The 23,396-nt window shown below is 31.4% G+C and overlaps 2 long non-coding RNA genes and 1 pseudogene across 5 annotated transcripts; all 3 read right to left on the bottom strand.

Moving 5' to 3' along the window:
* Positions 1–781: 781 nt before the first annotated feature.
* LOC134283110 (uncharacterized) lies at positions 782–4,680 on the bottom strand (annotated as a pseudogene).
* A 13,905-nt stretch (positions 4,681–18,585) lies between these two features.
* On the bottom strand, positions 18,586–21,571 carry LOC134283088 (uncharacterized). Of its 4 annotated transcripts, none has more exons than XR_009995422.1 (7): positions 20,651–21,571; positions 20,453–20,562; positions 20,196–20,312; positions 19,920–20,066; positions 19,502–19,830; positions 18,709–18,929; positions 18,586–18,618 (listed from the first exon to the last, which is right to left on the bottom strand). It is a non-coding gene; the product is annotated as an uncharacterized LOC134283088 (long non-coding RNA). The 4 variants fall into 4 exon arrangements; XR_009995423.1 differs by having other exon boundaries at positions 20,196–20,290; XR_009995424.1 differs by having other exon boundaries at positions 19,920–20,105; positions 20,196–20,562.
* Positions 21,572–21,609: 38 nt separating this feature from the next.
* LOC134283087 (uncharacterized) lies at positions 21,610–22,215 on the bottom strand. Its single transcript, XR_009995420.1, has 2 exons — positions 21,991–22,215; positions 21,610–21,741 (listed from the first exon to the last, which is right to left on the bottom strand). It is a non-coding gene; the product is annotated as an uncharacterized LOC134283087 (long non-coding RNA).
* Positions 22,216–23,396: the final 1,181 nt, after the last annotated feature.

Here is a 23,396-nt window from a genome sequence, read left to right as displayed (position 1 = left end):
TTATTATGTAAAACCCTGTAATATAAATTAGAAAAGTTAACTGAGACAGTATACATGTAAAACATCCAACTTTGTCTATTTTCCATGTCTACTATGTATATATTAAATCGTAACGGCAAAGTGCCAAGCTAGATGTTCATATTCTTAACAGCACATTTAAGTATATGCTTCGGCTATTTTTCGGCTACGTACTTTTGTTTAATATACAACTGTAAGCCAAATCGAGAAAATTTTAATGTGACTTGTTCATCCTGATGTTGAATGGTTGTATTGACAGAACGATGTAACATGCAAATGCAAGCATTTGTAGAAACGTTAAAATCTAGAATAAAAATGAAAACCCGTGGTTCTGATTTTTTTTTAAAATTGGAATGCCTTGCTGTTCATATCATTTTTTATTGTATTGAATCACGTCTAAAAGAGAATAAATCATGACTAAATTCTAATAAAACACCTTGCTGTCATGACAGGTATTTCACAAAAGAGCACAAACATCTATCGCACGTTATGTTGATAAGTGAAAAATCTTAGAACTAAACGATATTGTGAACAACCGTGTCATATAATTGTCCAAAACAGACCCAAATAAATCCAGCGAAACGTTTGTTGTACATAAATAAGGGAACAGTTCTCCCTCTATTGGAAATTTAAACTTTTCTTTCCTTTGGGAGGGGATTTACCACTAAAATTACGCCTATACCGCATTGTCACACATATTACAACTTTAGAGAACGAACGACTTCTTTAACGGTTTTCAATTTTCCTTTTCAAGCAGTGAAAATTTTCTTCTTTTTTTAGTTAAATGTATTCTTTCCAAGCTTGATCCGTGTGTTTGTTTGAGTGGACAAGTTCCCACTTCCGAATCCAGGGACCAGAAATAATGGTGTCGAATTCATCATCCTTCCTCTAGAAAAAAAAGAATATTCCAATATTTATTCAACGAACAATTCAAAACTAACTTTTGTATATACTACCTATTATACAAAGCAGATTCATTTCTGGTAATAACACTTACCTTCTAAACAAATCATGAATCATTTTGATTGTTTTATATCTCATCTCTTAACTGAGATAAATAATCTTTGTTTAAAATAAAACAGTCTAGATTAAGGGACAAGTTTATTTTTTCCAGCAGAAACCTATGGTAAACTTTATCCCTTTATCCCCGACTTCTGTTTTTGGTCTCTCACTTCAAAATCGGTTACACTGGAATACACTTCAGGTTCAATTTAAGAATATCAATTAGATTGGAAACAACAAATGAAATTTATTTAAAGTAAGTTAACTCTTACGTCTACAATGCTGCCATCCTTGTTTCGCAAAATTTTCAGTCTTTCCAATGAGTTGAACATGCTCCAGTCAATTTTCATATCCGGGTCCTTGGATGATCGTAGTATGACGTCATCCTTCAGACCATGCATGCCATTTGGAAGACCTGTTTTCTTAAACCGGAAATCAACGCTCCATCGAATTCCGTTGGAATAATTTTCGAGACTATGGAATAGATTTAATTGATTTTTTCTCTAATGCGTGTAGTCATATTTAAGCGCTAGCAATATGGAAAATCTGAACATACCTTCGATGTGGCAGGAAGTTACTGAAGACTAGTATTCCACCGTAAGGAACAGGACAGATTTTTGCGTTTTTGACATCAGCATCTGTTGCAAACATAAAATATTATCCTATTGCAATTAAAAAAAATATTATACTTTATATCTTAAATTTCTGCATATTTTTTTCTTATTTTATTTGCCTTTTTTTTAAGGATGGCGTTTACACAGCTTTCAGAAAACAGAAGGGAAATTTTATAAAGTATAATATGTTACATCAAATATTGTTCTAAATGGATAAAATAACCAAGATTTAACTCAATATCAATTTGAAAATTCAATATTATATTATTCGAAGAAAATAAACAGGAACAAAAATAAAATTTGTTTGGTAATGCAGAGGAAATTCGGAAAATTTTAATTTTGCCAAAATCTTTTATTTCCTGCAATATCAATCACAATGTAAAGACTATATTTCTTTACAGACATCATTTTGCAAATATCATATGTGTTATAGTTTATAAATTATTTCAAATAATTGAATGCTATGAAATAACGAAATTTAAAAATATGGCATAACCTAATTTGATCATTGATATAATGTTAATACCATGAGATTTATGGTAACAAAAGTAACCTGAGGTTATAGATACAATTTACTTTGATTTAAAAATATAAATACGAGTGAATAATTATCAAGTTTATGGCCCAAACTCTAATCACTTTTTTAAAATGAAGCAACGCTGTTTCATTGCTATAATATTTCATTATTTAAAGAATTTTGTTGCTTGTAATATTTTGTGAGTGATGAAAAAACTAATCACAATTGAAAAATATATTGCTCTGCAAATCAAAAGTAGGTCATTGACCTAGTTATTTGAAATTGAAATTTAACACAAGAATCATAGGTGTACAATGTGCAATAGGTGGTTTTTCGTCCCTTATCAGTAGAATTTTCAGTCATCTGCATGAGTAAAGGTATATCTTAATTAAAGACTGAATTTACATTTTGTTTCAACATACCGAGATTATTTTTTATTTCCTCTTCTGGTAAATTAATATACCACGTTTCACCAACACAGCTATAATATGACCATTTATTACAGAGAATTATTTATAATTTTGATGTCGTAGAACTTTTAACAATTTACTTTGATTTACGAGTGAACAAAAGGCAAAACAACTGATTCCAGGATCACGAAACATTTTATGTTAGTATCTATAGAACTTATATTGTTCTGCAAATCAATACGAGTCAACCAGTCCAAAATCTAAAATAAAAAATTCTAAATCGTTGAACTGCTGTGATCTACAGAAGTGGATAGCTCAACGTTTATGAATTTATTACAGAGAAATTTGACAGTAAGGTTTTGTGTGAGGGGCTGGGTTTATTATATCAATTCACATTAGAATTAATAAGATCTTGGACTGGATACTGCACTTTATCTATTAAGATAGAATGTAATTAAGGGTTTGTGTGAGTTCATTTTAATAATAGTATAGCTTAGAATAATACCTGCATGCACCCGTTTTGTTCATTAGCATCAACAAATGGAATCCATGCCGTCACCACATGAGTCTTATAAGCGTCAACACTCTGGTAGCCTGAATCTGAAACAGATATAGTATTGACTTAGTCTTTAATGTATATTTAGAATCTTTATCTTACTTAAAGAATTAAAAGACAAAAACTTGTAAATGACATTAAAATCGTCACCTTGGTGCCATGGAACCGTTGTAGCTTCTGTTGTGGGTATCTTACAGCGCAGATTCCAGCTTGGCATTCCAGCTATATCAGGTCCAAGAATCTGCTCCATCAGGTTCAGCAACCTCTCATTACCCCAAATTTTCATGAAAGCCTGTGTGTGATTTACGATGGAATATTCATAAATGACATGTAAATCGTACATTCATACACCATATGCTCTTTCTGAATGCATTTTCAAAAATTATAGTACCTCTGGTAGCTTTCCGGTCTTGTGGAGTAATACATTTGCACCTGGAAATTCTTCGTCCATCTTGGTAAGTCTTTGGATGAGCCCTAACTCTTCATGTAAGTCTACATATTTAAAAGTCAAAAAATCAATGCGACTGCTAGATACCATAATATACTGTGGAAGATCAATGTTAGTGGACAAGCAATGTTAGTTTTGTGGGGTTGTCATTTCGTTGGTAATAATATGTTAACAAAATGGTTGTAAATCTTAAATCGTGGATAAGGGTGACGCACGAAATCTAGGAACATTGGTCCCAGAGGAAGAGTTTATAATTTGGATCAACTACCACTAGAAGTATATCAGACACGTTCTCTCTCCACTGAATTTAGGGAGGTAAATATTATAAGACATTAAATTCTTCTTTGTATTCAAAATGTATTAACTCACATTTGATTTTGCCGCCTTTATACAGTTTCTGAGCTAACTCGTCCACCAGTTCATTGATTGCTTCCCGGCAAGGATCAAGCTCCGTAGATGGATCAAAGAATTTGTCCAGTTGCAGATAACCCTACAATTTGTTCATACTGCTTGTACAGGAATTACACAAGAGCCACATTAGAATAGGAATATCCTGGTAAGCCTTTGCAAGAATTCAAATTAATTACTATTGCCCTTGATAAATTGGTATGTGAATGAGAATTTTTTTTAAAATTTATCAAAAGGTAGCAAATACCGGTATGCAATTTTGTAGAAACGTTTGTTTGGTTTTTGTTTAACGTCTCTCTCGAGATTTTTTATACTCGCCACTCAGGGCCTTTAAGCAGTGAGGTCGAGGGATCTTCTTCGTGCCAGCACTTAATGCGACACAGGACCTCTGTTTAAAAGGAATGAATTCGAACCTGGGACGTAATGATCAACTTCTTTCACCATAACACTATAGGAAATGCTCTGACCACTGCGCCATGCAGTGCTTATCCAACCGAATGCCCTTTTAAAAATGTAAATGTACCATTCAAGATTTGCTAACCTCTTCAAAGTACTGCTTGATAAGATTTTCGGAGACCTGGCCAGGTTTTAGTTCCTTGGGCTGGGTTAGCATTGCCCGGATGTCTACGATTTCTGGGTGTTCCTCGCCCGTATATCCAGGAGCCGCTTTCCGGGGATCCATTATTGATTTGTCAAATCTGAATGTTGCAGATAAGTGTCTACTTTTAACGTTATTTGTTCATAAGTCAGGCATAGAGTAAAATATAGTTATCTTGTATCTATGACATGTTTGGTTTTTGTTTCGTAATGCGGGGACACGGGGAGAGAAGTAAAGCAGTTTTCAAAGCTACTGACACTTCATTTCATATACATGTATATCTGTTCATACCCTTTTACCCTATTATATGTATTAAATGTTTTACTGCATTACTGTAGTAACTATAAAGATAACTGGACTAAAATATTTCACATTTGCAAGCTACATATGTACTTCAATGTAAATCTTAAATTTTCTTATGTGCGTTAATTTGTAAAATCTGTCCGCTTGTGGTCAGCCATGTTTCGTACACTGTTCCTGCAGATCGCACGCCAAATTCGCCTATCTTCTTCAGGACATTTCTATCAAAAGTATTAGCTCAATTCAAAGATTTTATTCAAAATATTTATATCAAAAAACATAAACCAATCAATGTTTTATCTGCCCTTTGCTAATAATACAGTTGGTAAACTAGAGGTACTGTGAGCACTGAGCTCACTAAATGATAACCCCCGCCTCCCATATGATTATAGATGCAAAGTCCATGTTTGGCTATGGGAGATTCGAAATAAATATCAGATCAAAAAGTAAAACAAGAGGTACACAATGGCATTATGTAATAATCTGTGAAAGTAGCATCAAATTTTATTCAGTGGTGTAGGGAAGTTGCAGATAAGAGATGGGGCCTGCAATATTATTGAAAGAATGGCAGTTTCAATGTTTTGCCATGGGAAACCCGAAATCTGCGTTCGATAAAAAAGTAAAATAGGACGTGCACAATGGCAATATGTAACAAACATTCTGTTAAATTTTCATTAAATTCCATTCAGTGGAGTTGTGGATACCCCAAAGCGAAACAAATGGAAGGACGTGTGCCCCATAGCCGCAACTCCTCTTATACCACCGAATGAAATATAGTGAGACTCTCAAAGATTCTTTACAATACAATGCGATTGTGTACCTTTTAACTTTTTGATCTGCATGACACTTACTGTCTACCAGAGCAAAACATGGACTTTGCCATTATCATTTTTAGCTTCATGAATTATCTGTTTAACATTGGTAATTTAAAACGATATAGAATAACACAGTATAATTTAATAAAACTAAAGTGTAAATTTAAAACAAAAATTGTTTGCAATGTGTGTTTTTCAGAATGGAAAGGAGAAAGAAAAAAAACTTTTAAAAAAACCCTTTTACTACATAATGTTTAAGTTGCACACGCTGCATATCACTAAAATGCTTTAAACATAATGTTTCAAAATTCAAAACACCTGTACTTTCAGACAGGAAAACTAGTAAAAAATAAAACTCTAGAAAATGCATCTCTTTTACAAAGTGGACATTTGACAATTACGGAAAATCACTTTTTTTTTTTTAAAGAAGAACTAAAACTAATGTATCTCTTTATAACATTTTACAATTACGGGGGAAAAAAACTTTAAAAAGGAAAATGAAAAGCTAGAGAAAAAATAAAACTCTAAAAAATGCATCGTTTTATCAAAAGGGAAAATTTAAATAACTATATGTAAATCACTTTTCAGAAAAGATAATCAAAGAAAGAAAAAAAGTTTAGAAAAATGAATCTTTTATAAAGTGGACATCTTAAAATTATGGTAAATCATTTTGTCGAAAGAAAAACTAAAGGAAAAAAAAACTCGAGAAATGTACCTATTTATGTGTCATAATTTAAGATAGAAATAATAAAGAAAAAAAATAAAAACTATAGAAATGTATCTTTTTTACAAAGTGGATATTTTAAATTATATTTTAGAATGAAAAACTAGAAGAAAAAAAAAACATTTGAAATGTATCTCTGTTACAGAGTGGAAATCTTAAATTATGGAAAATTATATTTTAGAAAGAAAAACTAGAGAAAAAATAAATAAATTTCTAGAAATGTATCTAATTTATAAAGTGGACATTTTAAAATCTATGGTAAATCATATGTAAGAAGGAAAAACAAGAGAAAAAATAAACTCTAGGAATGTATCTCTTTTACAAAGTGAATATTTTAAATTATGGTGAATCATATTTTAGAAAGAAAAACTAGAGAGAAAATAAAACACTAAAAATAAATCTCTTTTACAAATTGGACGTTTTAAGTTATGGTAAATCATATTTTAGAAAGAAAAACTGGAGAGAAAAAAATAAAACTCTAGAAATAAATCTCTTTTACTAAGTGGACATTTTAAGTTATGGTAAATCATATTTAAAAAAAAAACGAGAGAAAAAATAAAACTCTAGAAATAAACATTTTTACAAAGTGGAGGTTTTAATTTATGGTTAATCATATTTAAGAGGGAAAAACTAGAGAAAAAAATAAAACTCTAGAACTAAATCTCTTTTACAAAGTGGACATTTTAAGTTATGGTAAATCATATTTTAGAAAGAAAAACTAGAGAAAAAAATAAAACTCTAGAACTAAATCTCTTTTACAAAGTGGACGTTTTAACTTGTGTTTAATCATATTTAAAAAAGAAAAACTAGAGAAAAAAAATAAAACTCTAGAAATATATCTCTTTTACAAAGTGGACATTTTAAATTATGGTAAATCATATTTTAGAAAGAAAAAAATAAAAAAAAATAAAACTCGAGAAATATAACGGATTTCATACATGTAACATATTTCTTTGTTCTTCTTTCAAAATGTTAAAATGTACTGATTTGCAATGATTCTTATGCTAGACAGTCTAATAATAAGATGAAGAAAAAGACTAATATATTAAAATATAATTATTCATTCCATTACTTTTAAACAATACATTAACAACAACAGTCGAGCGTGCATTGAACGCCGTATTTTGTTTACAAATCAATATAAATGTTCAAACATCACATATATAGTAAGTGAAGTCCTAGCCTTCCAAATTTGCCAAAAAACCGGCTGCATATATTATAATTAAATAATTTTTTTTGAAAAGCATCAGGGCCGGCCAGGAAAAACTAGAGATAAAATAATTTTAAAAACTCTAGAAACCTGTGTCCGTTGCCAAGTGCCGCTGGATGCAAAAAAATTGTTGCGACGGACCTCACAACCTACATCTAAACCTTAACAAAAATACAATCTTTTAAACTGATATCTCAAAAATATGAAAAGTTTGATGTTACCCGCTTAAGTTGGCGACAGGAAGTGACCAACCTTTAAATTTCAGTTCTCTACTATACATCAAAATCAATTTCAATTGGTCACTGCCTTCCACATCACATGCGTATAAACATCTTGTCATGAATACCACATTTTCCCGCTATACTAACGAAACACAGGAAAATATCATTATCTCAAACTTGATGGATGCAAGATTAAAAAAAACCTTATAATTCAAGACAATTTAAGACAATCTAAGAAGCCAAAATGCTTCTGAGTTTAAAAAGCATAGAAAAAAGGTTCAAGTTTAATTCTTGAAGCACATCTAAAATAATTCCCAGAATTAATGAGGAATACATAATACATATGGTTTATCTGTTTTTGAAATTGCAATTTCAAAAATTTACATACAATTTCAAAAAGCTACATATGGATAACATTTAAAAAAGCAATATGTCAATCATGTTACTTATTACTGGTAACAGGTTTTGATCAACATTATACAATCAACATGAAACTGCTACGTAAACAAAAATTCTTATTTGCCAATGAATAATACAGATGTTATTATTAGATTTTTAAAGATTCGATCTCATCGTCTAGATCTATTAATACTATCTTCATGACAAAGTGCTTCCTAGCATTTCACTTCATTTCTACCAATACATAATCAAGTAGATGGAGGTATTTTATGTACCTGTATATACACATTCATTTCTAAAATTCGAAAATGAATAAGCATCTGAAGCAGTGATTTAAGGAGGCTAGGGGATCAAAAAATTAACTACTAGATTTAACTTATTTTTTTAAATATGGAATCTTAAGCTGTCACCAATCATTTGGAAAAGAAAATGTTCTATGGAACTCTTCTTTTAAAGGAGGTCAAAATAGTCTGAAAATGGCAACAACTCGCAGTCCCTTTAAATCTTTTTACAAGTTTACAAAAAGGAATTGACGATAGAAGGATTGTTCCTATTCATTCATATAGAAGTAGTATTTTCAATGTTTACAGCTAAGAATAAATTTGATTATCAAAAAAAAAACATTAGGTTTTTCTTGGGAGATATCTCCTGCCATCTCATTCTAATGAATGTAAACTAAGGGGAAGAAAAAAATGCCTTACTTGACGTAAAGAAAAGGGAGGGGCAAAAAAAATTTTAAAACCATTAAATGCAGAAAAAAAAAATCACGAAAAAGATAATAAAAAATCAAAATATGCAACATCTACAAAAATAAAAATATACTATACTGCATGATGGTGACTCTTTAGAATAAGGATTTCAGTCATTTCCGTGTTCGAATAAATTTGAAATTATAAAATGACATAGACAGATGTTAAAGACTTGGAGACTTGGGTCCGTCGTTATAAAACATACTAAAGTCTGAGAATGCTCTCAAGTCTGAGAATTTTCTCAAATCCAAAATTCTCAGACTCAGCGGCCGTCATAAAAAGTTGAGAAAAATAAAAAAATTCCTTAAACTCTTTTATTTTCAAATTCTCAGCTGAGTAATTCTCCAGAGTTGAGTTGAGAATTTTTTTGAGAATTCTTAAAGTTTTATGACAGCGGACCTTGGGTATATCTGCTGCCGACATTTTCCTCTATATGTTAAAAACGAGGAAGAGGCAGATCAGTACTTTTAAAAATCCTCCTTGAAAGGAAGGAGAATAGAGAAAACTATTTCTCACCAATTTAAAAAAAAGTAACAAAAGAAAGATATATAATTACTAAAATAAAAAAAAACCATCGGAAACATTATTGGGCGACTTTCTTTAAATTTAGAAAGAATTAAATTTGTTCAGTATTTATAGCTATCAATCAAAATATATATATATATATATAAATTCCATATTAAGAGAGGCTATAGTCTGGCAGATATATATCTCCTACAAACTTACTCCTCTGAATGTAAACAGGGAGGATTGAGACTGATAAGTCATTTGTACTAAACATCCCTAAAGGGAAAAACTCACTTTATAAGGATTGACACATGCATTCAGTTAATTATTAAAAATGTGAAAAGGAGAGAATTAAGAAAAATAACAATAAATCAATTTGAAAGCATAAAATATCAGAGATGAATGTTAGAGACCTGGAGATATCAGATGTCATTGTTTTCCTCTGAATGTTGAAAAAAGAGGAGTCTCATCAGTACTCCTAAAATTCCTTCTTGAAAGGAAATTTAAAACAATAAGAAAAAAATATCTCAAAAATTCTATGTAAATCTTAAAAGTAGAGAGAGTAGTGTTAAGGATATAGTTCACTTTTGTTTAAAAAAAAAAAAAGAAAGAAAGAAAGATAGAAGGATAAAAAAAAGAAAGATAGTAGGATAAAGAATTTTTTTCTTTTTGATAAAAAAAATTGAAAAAGAGAAGAAAGATAGAATTACTAACATTAAAAAAAGAAAAAAGAATAAAGAAAACTTGTCCATTTAAAAAAAATGGAAAAAAGAGAAAGAGTGAAGAAAGATAGGATATATTACATCCAAAAAGAAGGAAAGACAGAAGAATAAAAAAAATTTTCTATTTCATTAATTTAAAAAATAAGAGAAAGAGAGAAGAAAGATAGAATACCTAACAAGTGAAAAAAAAAATTTAAAAAAATTTTCCATTCTAAGAATGATTGCTTAAAAAAAAAAATAATAGTATAATGGATAATTTCTGTGTATATTCCATGCTTGCAGAGTTTTACATATATTGGGGGAATTTATTTTTAAAATCGAGTAGCAGAATAAAAGAAATGATTTTAGATATTATTGACGATGCAGAAAAATAATTACAAGGAGAATACAGTCCAGTCCACAGTGGATGTTTGGACTTCTATGGCACCTGATCCCACCTCTAATATTTTCAGAGATCTACATTTGCTCTGCATTCCTGAATGGAATTTTTGATTACTGTTTGTTATCTTCTTATTTTTTTAGCAAACAATTGGAGACACAGAAATTATCCATTATAAAATTGGACTAAAAAATTAATTCATGTACAGTGTTTTCTCTATACTAAATTTTATAAATTGGGGCAACTTTCTTTTCATTTACAAGAATTCAGACTTTCCAAAGTTTATAGCTATCACTAAAAAAGATAGTATGAATGTCATATTAATAGAGGCTATAGCCTGCCAGATATCTCCAACAAACTTAATCCTCTGAATGTAAAGAGGGAGGAATGGGACTAATCAGTCATTTGTAGTAAACATCCGTAAAGGGAAAATAGCAACTCACTTTATAAAAGGATTGTCACATTCAATTAATTATCAAAAATGTGATGAGGAGAGAATTAAGAAAAATAACAATAAATCAATTTGAAAGCATAAAATATCAGAGATGAATGTTAGAGACTAGGAGATATCAGATGTCATTGTTTTCCTCTGAATGTAGAAAAAAGAAGAGTCTCATCAGTACCTAAAATTCCTTCTTGAGAGGAAATGTAAAACAATAGGAAAAAAATATCTCAAAAATACTTTGTAAATCTTAAAACGAGAAAGGAGGGTGAAGGATAAAGTTAACTTTCGTATAATAAAAAAAGATTGTAAGATAAAGAAATATTTTCTATTTGTAAAAAAAAAATAAGAGAAAGAGAGAAGATAGAATTACTAACATTAAAAAAAAAGAAAGCCAGAAGAATAAAGAAAACGTCCATTTAAAAAAATGAAATAAGAGAAAGAGAGAAGAAAGATAGGATATATAACATTTTAAAAAAAAGGAAAGACAGAAGAATAAAGAAAACTTCTTTTTCATTAATTAAAAAAAATAAGAGAAAGAGAGAAGAAAGATAGAATACCTAACAAGTAAAAAAAAAGAAAGATTAAAAAATATTTTCAATTCTAAGAATGATAGCTTTTTAGAAAAATAATAATAATAATAGTATGATGGATAATTTCTGTGTATATTCCATGCTTGCAGAGATTTAGATATTTTGGGTGCATTTATTTTTAAAACAAGTAGCAAAATAAAAGAAATGCTTTTAGATATTATTGTAGATACAGAAAAATAACTACACGGAGAATACAGTCCAGTCCACAGTGGATGTTTGGACTTCTACGGCACCTGATCCCACCTCTAATATTTTCAGAGATCTACATTTGCTCTGCATTCCTGAATGGAATTTTTAATTACTGTTCGTTATCTTCTTATTTTTTTTCGCAAACAATTGGAGACACAGAAATTATCCATTATATAAAATTGGACTAAAAAATTAATTCACGCAAAGTGTTTTCCCTATGCAAAATTTGACAAATTGGGGCAACTTTCTTTTCATTTAAAAGAATTCAGACTTCCCAGAGTTTATAGCTATCACTCAAATAATATAAATGTCATATTAATAGAGGCTATAGCCTTCCAGATATCTCCTACAAACTTAATCCTCTGAATGTAAACAGGGGGAATGGGACTGATCAGTCATTTGTAGTAAACATCCCTAAAGGGAAAATAGCAACTCACTTTATAAAAGGATTGACACATTCAATTAATTATCAAAAATGTGATGAGGAGAGAATTAAGAAAAATAACAATAAATCAGTTTGAAAGCATAAAATATCAGAGATGAATGTTAGAGACCTGGAGATATCAGATGTCATTGTTTTCCTCTGAATGATGAAAAAAGAAGAGTCTGATCAGTACACCTTAAATTCCTTTTTGAGAGGAAATGTAAAACAATAAGAAAAAAAATCTCAAAAATTCTATGTAAATCTTAGAAATAGAGAGAGTAGGGTGAAGGATAAAGTAAACTTTTGTTTAAAAAAAAAAAGAGAGATAGAAGGATAAAAAAATGTTTCTATTTGATAAAAAAAAATAATAGAAAGAGAGAAGAAATATAGAATATCTGACATTAAAAAAAAGAAAGACAGGAGAATAATAAAAACTTGTCCACTTAAAAAAAGAAATAAGAGAAAGAGAGAAGAAAGATAGGATACATAACATTAAAAAAAAAGGAAAGACAGAAGAATAAAGAAAACTTTTCTTTTTCATTAATTAAAAAATAAGAGAAAGAGAGAAGAAAGATAGAATACCTAACAAGAAAAAAAGGATTAAAAAATATTTTTAATTCTAAGAATGATAGCTTTTAAAAAAATGATAAAAATAGTATAATGGATAATTTCTGTGTATATTCCATGCTTGCAGAGTTTTACATATATCGGGGGAATTTATTTTTAAAATCAAGTAGCAAAATAAAAGAAATGCTTTTTAGATATTATTGTCGATGCAGAAAAATAATTACAAGGAGAATACAGTCCAGTCCACAGTGGATGTTTGGACTTCTATGGCACCTGATCCCACCTCTAATATTTTCAGAGATCTACATTTGCTCTGCATTCCTGAATGGAATTTTTAATTACTGTTTGTTATCTTCTTATTTTTTTAGCAAACAATTGGAGACACAGAAATTATCCATTATATAAAATTGGACTAAAAAATTAATTCACGCAAAGTGTTTTCCCTATGCAAAATTTGACAAATTGGGGCAACTTTCTTTTCATTTAAAAGAATTCAGACTTCCCAGAGTTTATAGCTATCACTCAAATAATATCAATGTCATATTAATAGAGGCTATAGCCTGCCAGATATCTCCTACAAACTTAATCCTCTGAATGTAAACAGGGAGGAATGGGACTGATCAGTCATTTGTACTAAACATCCCTAAAGGGAAAATAGCAACTCACTTTATAAAAGGATTGACACATTCAATTAATTATCAAAAATGTGATGAGGAGAGAATTAAGAAAAATAACAATAAATCAGTTTGAAAGCATAAAATATCAGAGATGAATGTTAGAGACCTGGAGATATCAGATGTCATTGTTTTCCTCTGAATGTTGAAAAAAGAAGAGTCTGATCAGTACACCTTAAATTCCTTTTTGAGAGGAAATGTAAAACAATAAGAAAAAAATATCTCAAAAATTCTATGTAAATCTTAGAAATAGAGAGAGTAGGGTGAAGGATAAAGTAAACTTTTGTTTAAAAAAAAGAGAGATAGAAGGATAAAAAAGTTTCTATTTGATAAAAAAAAATGATAGAAAGAGAGAAGAAATATAGAATATCTGACATTAAAAAAAAGAAAGACAGGAGAATAATAAAAACTTGTCCACTTAAAAAAAGAAATAAGAGAAAGAGAGAAGAAAGATAGGATACATAACATTAAAAACAGGAAAGACAGAAGAATAAAGAAAACTTTTCTTTTTCATTAATTAAAAAATAAGAGAAAGAGAGAAGAAAGATAGAATACCTAACAAGTAAAAAAAAAAAAAGGATTAAAAAATATTTTTAATTCTAAGAATGATAGCTTTTAAAAAAAATGATAAAAATAGTATAATGGATAATTTCTGTGTATATTCCATGCTTGCAGAGTTTCACATATATCGGGGGAATTTATTTTTAAAATCAAGTAGCAAAATAAAAGAAATGCTTTTTAGATATTATTGACGATGCAGAAAAATAATTACAAGGAGAATACATCCAGTCCACAAGGGATGTTTGGACTTCTATGGCACCTGATCCCAGCTCTAATATTTCCAGGTCTATATTTCCTCTGCATTCCTTAAGGGAATTTTTGTTTACTGTTCGTTATCTTCTTATTTTGTAGCAAACAATTGGATACACAGAAATTATCCATTATAAAATTGAACTAAAAAAATTATGTAAAGTGTTTTCTCTATGCTAAATTTGATAAATTGGGCCAACTTTCTTTGCATTTAAAAGAATTCAGACTTCCCAGAGTTTATAGCTATCACTCAAAAAATATTATGAATGTTAAGAGAGGCTATTGCCTGCCAGATATCTCCTATAAAACTTATTCCTCTGAATGTAAATAGAGAGGAATAGGGCTGATCATTCCTTTGTATTAAACATCCCTGAAGGGAAAACAGCTACTCACATTATATAAAAAAAGTACACATTCAATTACTTCATAACAATGTGATAAAGAGAGGAAGAAGAAGAGAAATTTGAAAATATAAAATATCAAAAATGAATGTTAGAGACTTGTAGATATCAGATGTCATTGTTTTCCTCTGAATGTTGAAAAAGGAGTAAGAGACTGATCAGTGCTCTTTCAAAAATCTTCATTGAATGGAAATATAAAACAATAGAAAAAATGTAATTAACAAGGAAACACTTAAGTAAATCTAATGAGAAAATCAAAAGAAAAGAGAAGGATAAGGACTTATTTTCTTAAATTTTTTTTTCGAAAAAAAATAACAGATTTTATGAGGACTGGCAGCTTTTTTTTTCAAACTTCTCAGTGGTTATAGCTATCAATCAACCAAAAAATATAAATGGCATATTAAGAGAGGATATAGCCTGCCAGATATCTCCTACAAACTTATTCCTCTGAGTGTAAACAGAGAGCAAAAAAACTATTAAAGAAGCTTTGCTGTAGTAGGAATACAATTGTAAATGCAGAAAAAAATAACAATGTAGGCATGTTCAATTTCATAAAAAGGTCATTTTGAGATTATGCATTTAAAAAAAAAATGAAATCAAAGTAAAACATTATATCAGGATGATCTCTTCTATTTGTGGGGTAGTCAAATATTTCTAAATTTAAATCAATATGAAAGTAGAAAATGGCATAGATGAAGGTTTTGGTCCTGGAGATATCCCCCGTTCTCTTATTACCGGGTACGTCATGTTTCAAGTAGAGGAACCGATCAGTAAAATTTAATGGAAGAATGAAACAATTACTGGGTTAAAAAACATAAAAAACCAGAAGTCTCTGTCGAGACTGAAGCTCTACTGGTTTGTACTTATAGCAAAGGAAGAGAAAAGTACTTAAGCAGTTGGAAATTAATAGAATAATCATCCTTGATTAAGTCTCTTTATGTTCTTAGTGCAGTCTACTTGCATGCCACATTTATATTATAATCAGACTAAAATTGTATTTGGAGTAGCATTTTGAAAGAATTTCACAGAAATGTCTATTTTTAGTAACCACGGCAACACCGTTCATCAAAATCAAAAACCGATATACAGAATTATGTATCTTATTGTAGTCTACTTGTGTGCCAAGTTATATTGAAATCAGACTAAAACTGTAGAAGGAGTAGCATTTTGAAAGAATTTCACAGAAATTTCTATTTTTAGTAACCACGGCAACACCGTTCATCGAAATCAAAAACTGATACACAGAATTGTGTATCTTAGTGTAGTCTACTTGTGTGCCAAGTTATATTGAAATCAGACTAAAACTGTAGGAGGAGTAGCATTTTGAAAGAATTTCACAGAAATTTCTATTTTTAGTAACCACGGCAACACCGTTCATCATAATCAAAAACCGATACACAGAATTGTGTATCTTAGTGTAGTCTACTTGTGTGCCAAGTTATATTGAAATCAGACTAAAACTGTAGAAGGAGTAGCATTTTGAACAGAATTTCACAGAAATTTCTATTTTTAGTAACCATGGCAACACCGTTCATCGAAATCAAAAACTGATACACAGAATTATGTATCTTATTGTAGTCTACTTGTGTGCCAAGTTATATTGAAATCAGAAGTAGAAGGAGTAGCATTTTGAAAGAATTTCACAGAAATTTCTATTTTTAGTAACCACAGCAACACCGTTCATCATAATCAAAAACCGATACACAGAATTGTGTATCTTAGTGTAGTCTACTTGTGTGCCAAGTTATATTGAAATCAGACTAAAACTGTAGGAGGAGTAGCATTTTGAAAGAATTGGTCATCAGGCATTCACAGAAATTTCTATTTTTAGTAACCACGGCAACACCGTTCATCATAATCAAAAACCGATACACAGAATTGTGTATCTTAGTGTAGTCTACTTGTGTGCCAAGTTATATTGAAATCAGACCAAAACTGTAGGAGGAGTAGCATTTTGAAAAATTGTTTACAGACAGACAGACGGACAGCTAGACAGACAGACGGACGGACGACGGACGCATTACTATCGCATAAGCTCTTCTGGTCTCTGACCAGTAGAGCTAAAAACTAATTCAGATTTTAGAAAAAAAAAAACTCACAGAAAAAATTCTAATGAAATAAACTTAAAAAAAGGGGAGAGAAACATTATTGAAAAAAAAATAAATTAGGAAGTTAATATAATTAATAATTACATTTACAAAAAAAAAGGAAAAGGGTATCTAACAAAAAAAGTACTGTTTGTTGAACATATTCTCTCTTTATTGTGTTCAAGAGAATTTGGCATGTTTGATTATTTCTTTTAAATATCAAAGTAGTATAACTTTTAAAATAGAAATAAAAATGCAGAAAAAACCATAGCAATTTGTTTATTGACGTTTTTAGAAAAAATTTCTTTTTCACTGAAGAAAAAAACGTTATATTTTTACTTGTTATTATAGAGAAAAAATATATATTTCAAAGGAAATCATCTAGGTAATATTTAGACAAAACAGACTAAAATACCTCCCTCTTAAGTTTATAACTTTAATTCATGTAAAAATAAAATGTTCAAAGAAAAGAAAAGAAAAACACAAAGATAAATTAAACTTTATAAGTGACTGTGTAAAAATAATCTTCCTTCAGTTCTAAATAAAAAGATATTAAATGCCTTCATATGACACCTGCTTAAAACATTAACATCTCAATAATATGTAAAATTCAAAAAAAATTTTAATAAAAAATTTTAAAAATAAAAAAAAATCTAAGAAATTACATTCTAAAGAGAGTTCAGTTTTCTGATATTGTGGTTGGACTTATAAAAAAATCATTTCACTCTGATATGATTCTTACAATACAGGTTTTCTCAGTTCCGATAACAGCAAATTTGGGTACCTTAAGTTAATAGTTGATCATGTCTTATTTTTGTCGTTCTTTAATGAATGATTCCAATAAAAGTTGTAAAAGTAAATTAAACATCTAAATTTTTTCACAACACTTTCCCATTATCTGTATAAAATGTGTCAGCTTAAACAGCTATGGCAAGAATCTTTAAAAAAGTGAAGCCAGGCCTCTCTTATCTCAAAAGTTAGTGCATGCATGATCTTTGTACCTCAGTCATTCGTCCTGTGTTGCGCTGTCAGGGGATTCTTAAATCTCAGTGAGGAATGTCACATATAGGCATGAAGAACAAATTTATGATTCTTCTTAACATATTGTAATTGTTGCTCTCACTAAATTCCATGATTTTAGTTTTTCCAGTCAGAAGAAAAGTCACATTGTGTACATTTCCCTAGTTCTCTGACTTCTGTTGGCTCCTATGATGATTTATCCCCTTCCCTTGATAGGTGTCCAGGATCCCCTTCTCTTGATAGATGTCCAATAAAGTTCATTTCTGATAATGTTCTGTTTATGAATTAAAAAATAAGGTAAGACTCTGGTTAACTAAAAGCACAAAAAAATAAGTCAAAAGAATGTTAACTATAGGAAGTAGTCGATACCTAATTGGTCCTATTCAGTGGGAATAGTTTAACTGTTAAGGTTACTATTGGCTGTTTTCATTTGGTAATACGTAAAATAAAAGTTTAGATGTCAGAGTAACTACACCCAAAAACACGCTGTGTGCTAAAGCACAAAGACTAACATCCCCTCCTCCCCCCCCCCCCAACAAAACCCATGACAACCATTTACCTAGTCAGAGCAAGCAATCTCTCAGAAGTGAAACATACTGCAGGTTTCTTGTTTGTTAAAGGTATCTTTTGGTAAATCCATCAAGCTTCTATCTAGATGCAGCAAACTTGTCCTTCTCTTCAATTGGGGTGTTGATATTTTTCCTATGTTTAAACATTTTAAGAATGTATTTCCCCAATGCTTTAAATTGTAAGGATCATACCCAATTTATTGTTAAGACCTTACATTGGTCATCAGGCATCAAGCATCTTCTTCCTATCATTTTAAAATACAAGGTCAATTAGCTGCCTCTAGCTCATGTTAAAAATGATAGTTCAAAATCGCAACAATTAAACATTTTCTCACCTCCATATTCTGCATGCACAATAAGATTGGATTTTTCCTGGTTCTTTGCATCGATTGCCATCCTACTTCCATGAATGGGAGAGGAAAAGGGGGAGGCTCACTGTTCCTGATTAGGCTAACTGTCATTCTTTACTTTTTAAGATCATCTTATTCATTGTTGCTCATTGGTTGTCCACCAAATCAATTTAATTTGCCATGGTTGCATCTGGCCTCTGGGGGCTCTGTAAGAGAATGCATTTTCTACTGTAGGTGGATAACCTAGCTCCCATGTCCCTTGCTCTCAATGTTCGATAAATATATAAATAAAATTGAGGACAGTTTCAAGATGAACCCATGCACCCCCTTACCATAAGCCAAATGAAGAAAAATTAATAAAAAAGGAAGAAAGGTAAGTTATCCAGATCTTAACCCTCACATTCCCTATACACAACAGATGCCAAATTTGAATAGTTTCCCATCAGGTTATGATTTCATTAATAAGTGAAATTTTCTTTCAACCTTCAATATAGAAAGTAAGATGACAGTGCAATGGGTAATCCTCCTCCCTTATGGAAAAAGTAGCAGTATATATGTTCCGCTATGGGAAACCCTATTTTTATGTCCTTTCAAAAAAATAAAAGAGCACAATAAGTACCCCCTAGTTTTACGGTTATATACAGAAAGACCTATGAAAGAACAGACAATCCGATCACTTTATATACCACCCATTTATAAAGAAGTTCATGAGCTAAGGGAGAGATTTTGCTAACAGGAACAATCTCTTTACCAAATACATGAAAACCCAAATATGTACCTGGTCTGAGCAAACACTCTCTTGAATATGTGTTGGTAGGTCCATCAAGGTTCCATCTGGGTCCATCAAGGTTCCGTCCGGATCCATAAAGGATCCATCTGGGTCCATCAAGGCTCCGTCTGGGTACATCAAGGCTCCTTCTGGGTCCATCAAGGCTCCGTCTGGGTCCATCAAGGCTCTGTCTGGGTCCATCAAGGCTCCATCTGGGTCCATTAAGGCTTCATTTGGGTTCATCAAGGTTCCATCTGGGTTCATCAAGTTTCCGTCTGGGTCCATCAAGGTTCCATCTAGGCCCATCAAGGTTCCATCTGGGTCCATCAAGGTACCATCTAGGTTCAGCAGAAGTTAAAGGTAAAATGGAAAATAATCTTTCAGATACATTCCTTTTTTCCAAATTCAAGACAAACTAAACATGTACCTGCTCAGAGCAAAATATGTCTGAATATCCGTTGGTAGGTCCATCAATGTTCCACTGGGTGCAGCAAACTTGTCATCCTCTTCAGACAGAGTAAACCGTCTTCAGATGGAGTAATTGGATAGTCTCCGGGCTTCAAGCATCTTCTTCCTATTGTTTTAAGACACAAATTAACATTGCTGTCTCTGGCTTATGGAAATCAAAAAAATTCAAGAAGTCAGTAACTAGAAAATTCTCATTTCTTACTAATATTTTACATGCATATCAAGATTAACATACCTGTGGATCTATACATTAGCTGACTGTCAACTTCTCGTACACTCTGTTGACATCCCAAGAGAGGATTGTCCACAGAATCACTCATTATGCTTTTGCTATCAAATAGAAACTAAAAAACTGGTGAGCAGGAGAAAATTAATGTTAATTACTATAAATCAAATGCAGAAAATTTTAATTTGTATAGAAAGGAAATAAAACATAAGATCTTACTGTTTTGCAATCATGTTAGCTAGTCTTAGAAAATGGAAATTAAAAACCTGGCCCCAAACAGTTCTTTAAAAACCCAACTTCTGTAGGCTCTGTTAGCTTATGGATCCATTTGTTCTTGATGTTAAGTCACCTAAGTTCCATTCTTTTAATGATGTATCTATAATTCAAAAATAACTAAATAAATTTCAGTATTTAACCCCCCTACTTGGAAAAAAAGAAGTGTCACTACAGCATGTTATCCATACCTGAATTTTTAATCCCCTTTACAACATTTGGTAAGACTATAATGCTCCCATTGCCTGCGAGTTGCTTCTTTCTTCCAATCATTTTCTTCTTTCTCTGTTGTCTTCTTCTTTCTCTCTGTTGTCTTCTTCTTTCTCTCAGCTGTCATCTTCTTTCTTTCTGTTTCCTTTTTTCTTCTGGTTATCTTCTTTTTTTTCTTCTAACATCTTCCACTTGTCTTCTCTCTCAATCCAGTTTTTTTTCTGTCTTCTTTTTCCTTCCAGCTATCTTCTTTCTTCATTCAGGATGTGTTCTTTCTTCATTCTAGTTGTATTCTTCTTTATAACAGTTGTCTTCTTTCTTCATAACAATGGTCTTCCTTCTTCAATTCAATTGTTTTCTTGCTGTGCCAAAGAAACTAACATATGATTAGTAAGCAGTCGAAAAAACAAAAGAACCTGAGAGAAAGGACTTGGTTTGCGTGAGAGCAGAGGAGGTAATTGGGTAGAAACTTGCCCCATTGATGGAAAGCTGTGGGTTGGCCATGGCAAATACACATCAATTACATACATATAGCAACCTACCACTTCTCTGCCCCATTCTCAGCATAACATAAGGCAATGTTGCATGTCTTTCCAAAAGATCTTAAAAACTGAGGTACATCAACCATACAGGGCAGTCTTGGTACACCAAAAAACACGAAATAGTTGAAGACCGAATACTGAGAAAACGTTTTAATTTGAAGCGCTTCACGGTATCTGGGGACGTCCCCAAGGAGAAATAATTCTACATGCATGGAAGTAAAACAACAAACAAACAAAAGCAAGAGGGGATTAGTATATATGTTTTTTTTCAATACGTAATAAATTACTTTAACTTGTTAATATAAACAGGGAATAATAATGGAAGAAAAGGAAATGGAAATACCTGCCTAATTCATGTTTTATTTAAACCATTCACTTAGGATTAATACTACCAGTGATACCAATCCTTGGTAAGAGCCACTTGGTTGCTGTTCCTTGTCTATGGCAGTCATCCTCCTCTCTTCTTTTTCCATCAAAATTCATGCAGACGAACTTCACGATGATTGTGGCCAAAACATGTGCAGCAGCTGCTGTCCACAGGAAAAAATGACATGCTGTCAGAGTTCTTAAGATTCAATCAAAAATGAAATTAAGTCATGGTTAATATGAGATGAATAATTTCATTCTGTAAATTGTAAACCATGTAACTACAAATTTAGGAAATGGGGTTCATTTGTAAGGCACAATCTCTCCTTGAAGTTGTATTCAAAAGAAGAAAAACAAAGTCAACACCTTTGTAATTGAATCATGTTCTACTGCCTCAAAGAAAATTAAAGTACCTATTCTAAGTCAAAGGTTCTTGTTGGGCTGTTCATCCTCTGAAGAAGCCTCGCAGTCACAGTCTTCTCTCTGCTAGTTGTTTTCTCTTTTCTAGTTGTCTTCTGCTTTCTCCAAGTTGTCTTGTTTACTCTTCCAGTTGTTTTCTTCTTTCTTCAAGTTTTCCTTTTTCTTCCAGTTGTCTTTTTCTTTCTTCCATTTGTCCTCTTCTTTCTGTTGGACGGCAATTGCATATTGTCATATATAGTGTTGTCGGTATGATCAGGGAGAATCATATAAACGGAACTCGAATATTTACCTTGTTTTCAATATTTTATCTTTAGTCATGTGAAAACCTAATACCCCTTCTTGGTTCAAAGTTCTTGGTTGCCAATTCCTGTCTTAATGATGATTTTTGAGTTCTTATAATTAAAACATACAAACAACACTATGGGAGTCAATGAAGTCTGACATGTCTGATATTTCTTTCATAAAGAAATTGTACATCCTTACCTAAAAAGTTGTTTTATTACAGCTTTACACCTGGATAAATACTAAAACCAAGGCTCTTGATGGGCAGTTCATTTTCCTGTGGATGGCTTGTCTTCTTTCTACCAATCATGGCCCTCTTTTTTCTTGTAAGGCATCTCGACAAAAATTAACATATGATTAGTAAACAGTCATAAAAATTCAAACAAAACATACAGACATGAGGGAAGGGGAGGGTGTGCAAGAGGGGGTTAGTACCATGTTAGCTTTATCCACAGATTAGAAGGAATTCCTGAAGGGAATAATGTTGCATTCAATGAAAAACTGTCAAGTCCTCACCTAGATTAGGGCCACCTTTTTTACAATGTTACCTCAGAATAAATGCAGTTACCCATCCTAGGTCAGGGGTTCTTGATGTCTGGAATTAACCTTCCCGATGATGGCTTGTCTCTTCTCTTCCGATTATCTTCTCTTTTCCTGTTGGGTAGCAACTGCATGCTGTCCAGTAGAAATGTACATAGGGTTATATGTTATAAACAGACCAAGGAAAACCAGAAGTCTCTGTCGAGACTGTAGCTCTACTGGTTTGTACTTATCAAAAACCATTGCACTATTTTATATATCTTTGTGTAGTCTACTTGTGTGCCAACTTATTTTGTAATCAAACAAAAACTGTAGAAGGAGTAACATTTAAATGGAATTTCACAGGAAATTCTATTTTTAGTAACCATGGCAACACCGTTCATCGAAATCTAAAAACGATGCACTATTCTATGTATCTTAGTGTAGTCTACTTGTGTGCCAAGTTATATTGAAATCAGATCAAAACTGTAGAAGGAGTAGCATTTTTAAGGAATTTCACAGAAAATTCTATTTTTAGTAACCATGGCAACACTGTTCATCGAAATTAAAAACCGATCCACTATTCTATGTATCTTAG

This window comes from Saccostrea cucullata, unplaced genomic scaffold (assembly GCF_032062105.1).
Source record: "Saccostrea cucullata isolate Sc308-1 unplaced genomic scaffold, CSIRO_AGI_Scuc_v1 ctg326, whole genome shotgun sequence".
Classification (NCBI taxonomy): Eukaryota; Metazoa; Mollusca; class Bivalvia; order Ostreida; family Ostreidae; genus Saccostrea; species Saccostrea cuccullata.
Note: the sequence above shows the minus strand (reverse complement) of the source record. Positions and strands in the feature narration are given on the sequence as shown.